Source organism: Gigantopelta aegis, chromosome 4, assembly GCF_016097555.1.
Source record: "Gigantopelta aegis isolate Gae_Host chromosome 4, Gae_host_genome, whole genome shotgun sequence".
NCBI lineage: Eukaryota > Metazoa > Mollusca > Gastropoda > Neomphalida > Peltospiridae > Gigantopelta > Gigantopelta aegis.
The window spans coordinates 40948581-40959052 of record NC_054702.1 but is presented as its reverse complement, the minus strand read 5'-3'; the positions used below and the strand labels follow the sequence as shown (position 1 = coordinate 40959052).

General features: G+C 33.6%; 1 protein-coding gene across 1 annotated transcript in view; it reads left to right on the top strand.

The window, feature by feature from the left end:
• The window catches only part of LOC121370560, a 407496-nt gene that overhangs the window by 277776 nt on the left and 119248 nt on the right, over positions 1-10472 (top strand). The gene's annotated exons all lie outside the window — the stretch shown is intronic.

The window sequence follows — 10472 nt, the reverse complement described above, 5'->3', positions numbered from 1 at the left end:
GTTAACTAGTGGTATGACCCACGCATATCTTGATAAAATATCAATAGCTATAAGCAGGTACCTAACTCCATTGTTAACTTTTGAATGACGACTAACGTCCATCAAATCCATATCAAACATCTCATCTTTTTTGTTAACACGAACACGGAGACGCTTGAATGATCGACTGATCGGCTTGTGCAAACTGTATGCATCGTTGTCATTCATCCATTGTGTTACCGTACTCAACTTATAGTTTTCTAAACCACGTCTTTTCAAAGCATCGTGAAATTTCTTCGGACCATAGAAAGCTCCAGCGTCTCTCGGTTTTGTATAATATTTTTCAAGTTCGTTCTTGTCACGTTCATTCTTTTCAGTGTTAGGTTTCACTCTGAACGACATCACTGAACTGACCTAATGTATTCTGTGACGTTAATTTATATCTACGCACATGTTCACTTTTCAAATCGATCTTCCAATTGCAGCATGTTCAATACTTGTTCTTTTAGTATTTCCATCCATTCAACAGTTTTAATATTAATATCCAAATAGTCTTTGCATTGGTACTGACACAAAATAAAACCTGGGGTTTCTGAAACATCAGGATCATCAAAAACAAGGCGTATCCACCTGGCACTGACGTCGATTTCGTTCATTTCAGTTAATGCTATGGGATAGTAGCGTTTAATCATATCATCGTGGGACAATGTTTTACAAGTATGAGTTCTTTCCTCATCAAACATGCATCCCATACACATTTCCTTAGAAAGTCGCTGAATTAGTTTACATATCTCAATCGCATAACTCAGTGATAACCAATTCTCTAAACATATTCTGTTCTCATCTACATCCACTTCATCCACGAGAACACGAGATGGGCGTATTTTCCTGGTAATTATTCGCTTGGTACTGTTAGTCGAATCACAGAAGGAACTTTTAGAATCCATAACGCATTCCGTACGACTCTTAAACCAGTGGTTAGATTTTCTTACTATTGTTTCATCAAAACTGTATTCGCATCTTAAAACATATTTCCAACTGAAGTAGACATCTTGTTTCTTGTCGTTAGTGATCATCTTCTAACGCAATTGTTACAGATAATGATTAAAATACACTTTTCTTTATCTTATAACACATATTCAAATGCATTCGTTAAAAGACAAGTTGTTATTGGATAATGCTAACAAATGAAACTGGTTTCAACTGGTTTGCTAGTCAAAAGAGTATTTCAACATATATCTCTAAAATAACACCTTTCAAAAACACCCGCTTTTCAAAGGGGGTTATTGTACCTACTGTCCTCGTTACACGCTTCAACAAAAGTAACCCGGTTTCCTACGTATTTCGTAGCGTCTATAATAAGCCTCAGAACTCGGTCAAACCTAACAACAGACACGTGTCACCGATTGTACCTCCGAACAATACTCAGAACTCGGTCAACGTTACACTAGACGCGTGTCACCTACTGTACCACTGAACAATAGGTGCATATCTATTGTAATAATGTCAACAATCAGAGACGTCACCATTATACTAAGAAAGAACAATAGGGGATGTCTCCATTGTACTAAGAGAGAACAATAGGGGACGTCTCCATTGTACTGGAGTGGGGACCCATTGTACCGGAGGTGCATATCCATTGTATTGGAGGCATATACATTGTATTCCCATTGTTGTCCCCGCTACGTACAAATTATACTACTGACGTTGCGTTAAAACGCATCCGACGTAAGGACGTCGTGCATGTAAACCGTTCTCCCGCAGACGATTACGAACAGTTTGCCCACTGATTCGGTTATTATGAAGCCCAGGTGTGTTAGCAGCAGTAGCAGTGGCAGTTTGGAATCGATTGCGCAAATGCGTGTTCATGATATAGCGGTCTTGACCACGCGTTGTAACACGCGGACGTCCACGACGTGGCAAGTCGTTGGTTCTTCCTGTCGTTCGAAATCTTACGCGAAGATTTCGTATCGCTCGACTAGAACTCCCAACATGCCTTGCAACGTCTTCTGTTGACATGCCAGCATCAAGCATGCGAATCGCCCGTTCGCGTAAATTATTGGGTATTCTTGGCATACTAAAACTGCTACAATGTGAAAAACGTTGTTTTTTTTTTTACAAATTTTGAAGCGTTTTCGTTCACTTGACAACAATGTCGGTAAGACAAGTAAAACAAATTGACCAAATACTACACGGAGCATGTCGAACCATGCATGCACGTGCAAACTGAATTTCACGTTGTCGACGATTAACAGTGCAGAAATAATCGATAAAATAATACAGCTCAAGGCTAATACTACTTATATAATTCCATTATATACATACATACATATATACATATATATATATATAAAAGTAGCAGCCCGCTTGCGGCGAAATGCGAGTGAAAATGCTGACAGGCGAGCCAAAAGTTATCCTGTATGGGACGCCACCGGATATTGGTACTGGCGTAGCTATATTTTTGCTACATATCTTGACACTGCGATTAAACTATGACTTAACATATAACTTTAGGTTATAATTGATAATAAAACAATTATAGACCCTTATTGAAGACTTTTAACAAACAGATACGCCAACAAATGCGCCAGTTCTAATACATTTTAATGTTCGAAAATGTAAAAACAACTAGTGTTATCAATTCGCCGTACAGTTGAAATTTAAAATTTTTAATGAAAGAAATGCGTTATTATGCGTAATGTGTTCTGCAGTGTTGAAGTTATATGAACTTATACGAACTTGAATATTGGTAAGTGACCCCCAGCAGTAGGTCATTAATAAAATACAAAACTTTAATAATTTTTTTCTTTACTTGTGCTAGCAAGGTTTGGTGTTAAGATGGTACCAATATCCATTCCACACAGTGTATAAACACCAGCCCGAATCGCAACATCCTTTATCGGAAATACTTCCATGTTTCCTCTCAATTCTTTAATATAGAAGTTTGTTTTGTTTAACAAAACCACTAGAGCACATTAATTAATCATCGGCTACATTTGATAATTTCTGACTCGTAGTCATCAGAGGAAACTCGCTATATGTTTCCTAATACAACAAGGGATCTTCTATATTCACTTTCCTACAGACAGGAAAGCACATACCATGGCCTTTGACCAGTTGTGGTGCACTGGTTTGGAACGAGATAAAACTTAATCAGTTAAAAGGATCCATAGACGGAAGCACCTCAAGCGAGAACTCAACCGATTGAGCTAAATACGCTCCTTCTTTTTTTAAATTTGTTTTATTGGCCCCAGAAACGTAAGCTTGGTCATGGTTGGGGGCCTTGAATCATTGCTGTACATTGTATTATTGAATATACATAAACAATACATAATTAAAGCTAAACACTCATGAGTATATAATGCATTTATTAAATAATATATGTATACATATGCATGTGTGAATATGTGGATGTGTGAGTGAAGAGAGAGAGAGAGAGAGAGAGAGAGAGAGAGAGAGAGAGAGAGAGAGAGAGAGAGAGAGAGAGAGAGAGAGAGAGAGAGAATTTATACAATTTGTTTGAAGAATTGTAGCCAAGGTTCCCACTTATCATCTAAGTCTTTGTATAAGCAATTTTTATAAAATATGTATTTTTCAATCTGTATTTTATCAATAATAAATCTTAGCACTGCGTTTTTATTTAATCTGATCTTTTATAATTTTGTTCTATGTATATAATACTTTATATTAATAATCAACCAATTAATAAAACAATGCTTTTTATGCTACCAAATAAAACCGTTTTTTTGGTTATCCAATTGAAATTGTTTCACTTTTTTTTAATGCCCATTCTTCTGTTTTCTATAGGACTGTAACGTTAGAGCACTCATAAAATAAGTGTTCGAGTGTTTCTAGCACAAGATGGCAAAAGTCGCAAATATTAGAATCAACATATTTTATTTTATTCAAAATATATTTGTAGCGGTTATCCTGTGTAAAATTGTATACTGAAACCATAATGCAGATAGGTCTTTAAAAGTTTTGAATGGTAGAGCATAATATTTTCATTATAATTGTGAAGTGAAGTCAAACCCCAATATCTTTTTTGAGACTTAGGAACTGTTGTAATGCGATTTAATATTGTGTATATTTGCTTACTTAGGTTTATATCGTTTTAAAATATTTTTATTTTAAACGGAAGAATCGGGTTGCAAGCAATATACAAATGTTGGTTGTTTGATTTTGTTGTTTACTAATAAATAATTTTGTAGCTCTGATTAACGAAGCATATTCTAAGAAATTGGATTGCACTTGGTATTTGGTTATAAATGTATTGTAATTAATTAATGTCCAATTTTCGTCTTTTAGACCTTGAATAAATACTATGCAAATACTTCCTATAAATAAAAAGGTTTGCCGTCTTTTAAAATGTTACTATTGTACCAAATGTTTATGCTCGTTAAATCTTCATTATTATCAGGCGTTTCTTTCTGTTGAATGGTAAACCAGCTTTGTAATATCGTTTCCAAAAATTGTTTTTGATTTGTTTAATTTTTAGTTGAATATGATATCTCCATACGTAATCATAGTTTATGTCGTTAAACTTGTTACAGATTGGAATTTTTTTGTCCATTTCGAGTTTGATATTAAATGTCTTCTTAGCCAAGTAGCTTATAGGGTATATACTACCAAATCAAATCCCATAGACGACAATAGTAACATATGTGGCTAAAACTCCTACCTGCAGCGTATCAATCGACATAAACGCCACGGATATAAATACTACCACCCCTCACCCTTAAAGTGAATAAGAAAAATGGGGTTCAAGCTGCTCATTTCTGAAATAACGAGTAGCGTCTATGACTACCCTAGTTCCGCACAAAACTCGAGTATTTTTTTACAGGTACCCATACATGTTTCAAGCACAAGGCTACTTGACACAGTGGTACTAGATGAAATAAAATTGCATACATTTATGTCCCAGATAAAACTATTTTTTTTACAACCAACACTTACATTTATCACCAATCACAGGACATGTGGTGTCACTTCTCTATCAAAGGTTGGGTGCACCTCGAACTTTGACCCAACCGAAAGTTATTTGGTTTAGTACTACCTATACTGATAACATACATTTTTCAAAAAGTGTCCAGCTATTTGTTTTTATGACAACCAGGATCTGGTAGATTCTAACATTAGAGTTGTCAGAATTTCATACATGAAAAATAAATTGCTATTAAAATCTTAGTTCAGGTTGCCTATATGTAATACCATATTTAAGAGCAGTTGTATATGGTAAGTCAAATACCATGTAAAAAGAAATTATTGAAATCTTTACAGTATGAATTTGAGAGATAACGGGTAGCGTCTATGACTACCCTACACTTGAGTACTTTCTTTTTACAGGTACCCCAAACATGTTTCAAGCACAAGGCTACTTGACACATTGCTATTAGATGAAATAAAATTGCATAGATTTTTTGTCCAGATGAACCATTATTTACAACCAACACACTCACATTTATCTCCAATCACAGGACTTATGGTGTTAACTTTTTTTATCAAAAGATCGGTGCACCTCGAACGTTAACCCAGCCGGAAGTTATTTGGTTTAGTACTAACTATACTGTCTCTCATAATTCCACAAGGACTAACTTATGTACTTTTATGATTGTTTATTTTGTAAATGTGTGATATCTGTGCCGAGTTCAGCCAGCAAACGTTTCGCTAACGTTCGCGAAGTATTTGATTGGTTCCCAAACGTGGCCATTTGGTTTACCGTGAAGCGCACAAACCAGTCGACCGAATGCAGCCGAAGTGAGCGCTTTACCACTGGGTTATGTTGCGCTCGAATATGACCAGTTTCACAGTTGTAGAACAATAACGTCGACATCTGTTCAGGCCAGTGGTAAGCCTTTAAAAGTTGTTATATCATTTTGGTTTATTACTGATCAGTAGATTTAATTGAGATTATTGTCTTTTTTTCTCGAAAAACCCCCCACCCTTCCGTTTGAAGACGAATGATGTGACATTTAACCAATAATAACTTCATCTTCGTTTAAAAAACCCCAAGAACCACCCCAATAATAGTCTTGGTAAACGTACAATACTAACAAAAGAAGTACTGTGGTTCGTAAACATGAATATCTATGGCAAAATGTGTCAGAATGAAGAAGAATTCACACGCAAGTAAACGAGTATTCCCACTATAAAATATGATACAAAATGAAAAACCATTCAAAATGCTGATTTTGTACTAATATATATTTTTTTTTTAATTATTATTTTTAAAAAATATTTTATTGTACCCAGCTAATTTTGACGATGTCAGGGTTGGGGTGTCCTGATTCATCCCCTCACAAAATATGAATTAAATTATACACGCTGAATACTAGGAGTACATATATATTGTGGTAGTATGCTGATTATAGTAACAGTAATACTTACACAAATAATGTAGATGATGATATATTTAGTATTAATGTATATGTACTTGTAGATAGTAATATTAATAACACATTATAAATGGCTAGTTGACAGAAATATATTTAAATTGGCTGGTTGATGTAATAGGGACATAAAATAAATATACAAGTTTAGAAAGAATGATTGTTAAAAAGAAACGCTATTGTAGTAATTATAGTGATAAGTAACAATGTCAAAATTCACGTCAAGCGCTCGCTTGATAATTGTTTCTATTTTCTTCCATCAGATTACTTTCTTGACTAAAGAGTCGTTTCCATGGTGCCCAGATTGTATTATACTCTTCATATTTACAGTTTTTAAAAAGAATATATTTTTCTATTTCGTATTTATTTTGCAAAATATTTTGAGCAGCTATTATATTTTTTTTATTTTTTTTCCATTTTTGTTTTGTATATATAATATTTAATATTTATTAATAGCCAGTTTATAAATATGTCTTTTATATAGCCTATTTGTCCAAATAAAATAATTGTTTTATTTAATTTTATTCGAATTCCTGTTTTGTTTAAAATTCAATTTACAACAGCATGCCACAGATCAGTCACTTTATTACAATAGTAAAATAAATGTGTTAATGTTTCTGGTGAACTGCCACAGAACGTACATTCATTAGTATCTATATATTTAATTTTATGTAAATAAGTATTAATTGTTAGTATATGGTGTATAATTCTGTATTAAAATCATATCAAAGTTGTATCTTTGAGACTTATAAAAGGCACTTTATAATAGTTTCCCCATTCGTTTGAGTCAAAAGCAAAACCTTGGTTTCTACATCTTATTTGTGATGGTGGTGTAATAATTTTGTGATTTAATAATTTATACATGTTTTTAATACCTGTTTGACTTTTAAGAATAATATTAAATTTTACCGGAAATACAGGATTAGTTAGCAATGTAAAGTGGCCATTTCTAACATTGTCTGCTTTATTTATAAATACCTTAATGCTGTTTATATGCGATGAATATTCTAAAAAGTGTGAGTTTACGTTATATATATTTTTTAATTTCTCAAATGTAAAGAAATTTTCATCTTCATCAAGAAGATCGTTTATAAATATTATTCCCTTTTCTAGATAATTTTTTATAACAAAATGGTTTTGTATTTATTTTTATATTGCTGTTGTACCAAATATTTGAGCTTAAAATGTCTTCTAATTTTTCCAAAATTTGTTTTTGTTGTTGAATTAACTCTCAACTGTATAAAACATCTTTCCAAAACATGTTTTTTAATTTCTTTGTTTTTATATTCAAATAATAATCTCCATTTATTACAAGGTCTCTATTGGATAAGTTAGTAGTAGATTCAAACAGTTTAATCCATTTTGGGTTACCTAAAAATAGTCTCCTAAGCCATGAAGCTTTTAAAGCCATCATGAAATTATATATATTTAACATTTGTAATCCACCACCTTTGAATTCTTGAGCTAATAAGACTCGTTTTATTTTATTGGGTTTATTTTGCCTAATGAATTTATGAAATAATCTATTCAAATTGTCAACTTCTTTTTTGGATGGGTTTGGTAGTGAAGTTAGTAAATATGTAATTTTAGGTATTATTAGTGTTTTTAATACGGTTATTCTTCCTAAGACAGTTAACTTCCTTATTAACCATAGTTTTATCAATAGTTTAATTTCATTAAATTTTGTGGGGTAATTCGCTTTAATAATTAATTGTAAATTTACTGTAAACGTTATTCCGAGCATCTTAAATTCTGTTGAATTCCATTCCAATTTCCATCTTGAACGGTGACAAACATCTTTTGAGGGTTTTGTACTGCCTATCCAAATAGCTTTTGATTTTGTATAATTTATTTTTTAATCCACATACTGTGGCATAATATTCTAATAGTGTTAAAGTATTAAACAGAGATCTAGGACATCCGTCCAATATAAAAGTTGTATCGTCTGCGTATTGAAATATTAAATATTGTTTACCATGATTGTTATTCCATTAATGTTTTCGTTATTATTTTTTTATTAATATAGCTAGAAATTCAACGCAAATAATAAAAATATAAGGAGAAAGTGGATCGCCTTGTCTACATCCTCTTTCTAATTTAAAAGTTTCTGACAGAGAGCCATTTTGAATCACCCTTGACATTGAATTATTATGTAGAGTTTTAATCCAGGTTTTAATTGAGACTTTGAAATTAAAAATATCTAATGATTTTTCAATAAATGCCCATGATACAGAGTCGAAAGCTTTTTCAAAATCTACCAAAAGCAGGAGACCTGGAATATCGTGGACGTCTGTGTAGTGCATGATATCATATATTAATTGAATGTTTTCACCAATACCTTTAATGAAACCATTTTGATCGTTACTAATTATTTTATCAAGTACTGTTTTTATTATATTGGCAATACAGCCTGAAGCTAGTTTATAAGTACAGTTAAGCAATGTTAAAGGTCTCCATTTTTTTAAAACCTGTTTTGGTTTATTTAGTTTGGGAATACAGGTAATGATACCCAGCTTTTGGACTTCAGACATTTCTTTGACAATATAACTATAATTTATTGATCTAATGATAAAATAATCTAAATCAATCCAAAAGAACTTGAAGAATTCAGCAGTGAATCCATCAGACCCAGGGCTTTTTTCATTTTTCATATTTTAAAAAAATGATAGCACTTCTGAATAATAAACGAGTATTCCCACTATAAAATATGATACAAAATGCAAAACCATTCAAAATGCTGATTTTGTTTTAATTTTATTGGCAAATGTACTTACACATATTAAATATAGATTTTTTAATTATATACTAAAATTACTGTGAAACAATATGACGGACTTAGCAAATGTACTTACACATATTAAATATTAAAAAAAATGATATACTATCATTACTGTGAAACAATATGATGGACAAGTTTCAGAATAGCATTGTTGTTACATTTCCATTAAATGAGACTCCGAAGTAGTGTTTAATATCGGTTTCTGGACGTTTCTTCCAAATTCAATAATGATTTTAATAGTTATTCGAATGTGCCGTTTCACAATTCTTCCACTGGTGATCTGAAAAAAAGTGAAGAAAAAAAATACAATTGTGTTTTTCAGCTGACTCCAAGTGTTGGAAAATTGGGATTATGGAGAGAGAGAGAGAGAGAGAGAGAGAGAGAGAGAGAGAGAGAGAGAGAGAGAGAGAGAGAGAGAGAGAGAGAGAGAGAGAGAGAGAGAGACGTTTTATGTGCTCATATACCACGAAGGTTTCGAACACGCCTGTCTCGGGCTTAGCCTCTGACATCGCCAGTAACTAAGTTATGGCTTGAGCTGTCCTAAATTTGTACTAGCTTAAGGTATGTTGTAACTTCCACAGATTCTGGAAATAATAAAAGAGAGACCAAGTTTTAATATAAATGGTCACCGAACCGAACTCCTAAAATCTGATACCCAGTGTCTACATGTTTTTCGTCCTTGTGGTGTCATTCAGACTTTATTCATTCATTCATTCTTCGAAACGAGTTGTGTTAGATTTATTTGCCCTTGAACCCATATAATAGAATAACCGGCCTCGGTGACGCTGTGGTTAAGCCATCGGACTACAGACTGGTAGGTATAGGGTTCGCAGCCCGGTACCGGCTCCAACCCAGAGCGAGTTCTTAAGGGCTCGATGGGTAGGTGTAAGGCCACTGCACCCTCTTCTCTGTCACTAACCAACTAACAACTAACCCACTGTCCTGGACAGACATATCAGATAGCTGAGGTGTGTGCCGAGGACAACGTGCTTGAACCTTAATTGAATATAAGCACGAAAATAAGTTGAAATGAAAATAGAATTGATGTTTAATGACACCCCAGCGCGAAAAATACATTGGCCATTGGGTGTCAAACTATGAACCCATATAAATGCACGTAAAACACACAGTGCACGTGAATGCCTCGTATGTTTTTTGCTAATGGTTGAACTAAAATTGTTTTATAAACTGGAAGCTGGCGAGTTATAAACGTCTTTAGCAATAGGTGCCATTTAAGGTCCGCCACCCCCCCCTCCCCACACACACACACACACAGAAGAAGACTTCGGCGGCTAGGTCGGAACCAACTCTCCCCCCCCCCCCCC